The sequence below is a fragment of the Silene latifolia genome, chromosome X, assembly GCF_048544455.1.
Source record: "Silene latifolia isolate original U9 population chromosome X, ASM4854445v1, whole genome shotgun sequence".
Classification (NCBI taxonomy): Eukaryota; Viridiplantae; Streptophyta; class Magnoliopsida; order Caryophyllales; family Caryophyllaceae; genus Silene; species Silene latifolia.
Window position 1 is genome coordinate 189,879,763 of NC_133537.1, and position 1,811 is coordinate 189,881,573.

Below are 1,811 nucleotides of genomic sequence, written 5' to 3' on the forward strand. Positions count from 1 at the left end.
GATTTCATTGAAACACAAGAAGAGTAGGATGACGGCATCCAAGCATTAGTTTTACAATCAAGAATGTACTCCTCCTCATCATCACTCTCCTCATCTAGCACTCCATCTTCCCAAGGTGGGGTAATTTTGTGGGCGTAGTAGGTTGACTCAAGGTTATAGGAAGGTTTCTCATCCTCACAAATCTCATTTTCATAGTTTTTCTTAATGAAGTTTTGAAATGTGGCTTTTATCGCTTATATACCTTCCTTCGCACTTTCAAATATGTCATGTATAGTTTGCTTGAGACAATGAATGGTCATGAACTCAATAAATTCCCAAAATTCCTCACAACTCATCTCACATATCCTACCACCACGCAAGTGAAATGCCAAGTTGCGGGTTTCAAGGTTCATGCCATTATAAACAACACAACATGCTTCATAATTTGAAAGAGTAAAACCATAATGCCAAACATGAGTCATATAATCTTCAAATCTAGCAATGTACTTATCAAAAGACTCATTTTCATGTTGCCCAAAATTGAATGTAGACATGATAAACATATGAAATAGAACAAGTACAAGAAATAAAATTCCCAAGGAACCAAGATTCTTCAAGAAGAAGCACAACTAAAACTAGACAAAAGAACAATTCAAATAAAGAACATTGTCCCCGGCAACGGCGCCATTTTGATGGGCGATGTCGTCGGGTCACATCCAATCAAACACATTTATAATACTCAACAAACAACTAGTTAGTGGTAAGTCGAGGTCGATCCATGGGACGGTGGTATTCAAATTATTCAATCTAATTATGGTTATGCTTCGGGTTGTCACAATTGTAACGGGTAGATGATTCTAATCTAATAGAAGCAATAGGAAGTAAACAAGCAAAAAAATTAAGAAATGTAAACAAATGACTAAAAATGCTAGGATATCATGGGGTCATAGGGAATTCATGGGAGTTGATCATACAAACATGTTTCCTACTAGATGCAAGCAATTATTGTTGTGATGGATCGAGTTGGTTTATATCTTACAATCCTAGGAAGGTTTGGGTCCCGGAGCCGAATCGATTAGATTGTACAACACCTACAAGTCGACTTAATCCTCCACATCCAACTATATGCATGGTCTAATGAGACTCGAGTTGGTTTATGTCTTACAAGTCTCATTGAAAAGATAAGAGATGGTTGTAAATGCAAGGATTCATAGGCTTAGCATTTCATCAAACATAACATGTGCATAAGTTGAGATCACAACAAGCAAGCAAATTAATTATGGAATCATATTAGATTAAGCATGAATTATTCCCCATGTTTGTTTCCCCTAATTACCCATTAATCCTAGCTAAGTAACTACTCACTCATGATCAAGTTTAACATGTTAATAAGGTTGTCAATCATACTAACAAAGTCAAACATGATGAACAAGTAAGAAAGATTAACAATAATTAAAACAAGGATTAAGAGAATTATACCTATGGAGATTCCAAAATAATAATGCAAAGAATAATAGAAGAACTTGATGATTGATGGAAGGTTGTCAATCTCCCAATAAACCCAATAATCTTCTAATTACCCAATAATAAACTTGAATTACTCAATAATAAACTTAAAAAATGATTAAGGAAAGATTAATGTGTAATTTGTGGAAAGATTAAATGATAATGTATTCTAATCTACTCCTAATCTAATCTAAGGAAGGATTGATTTAACCTAATAAAAACTTGATGGTTTTATTATTACAAATGGGGTATATATAGTAGAGATTCATTAGGTTAACTAAGGCTAAATTAGTAATTACACTTTTGAGTTTTAAGTAGGGAAACGC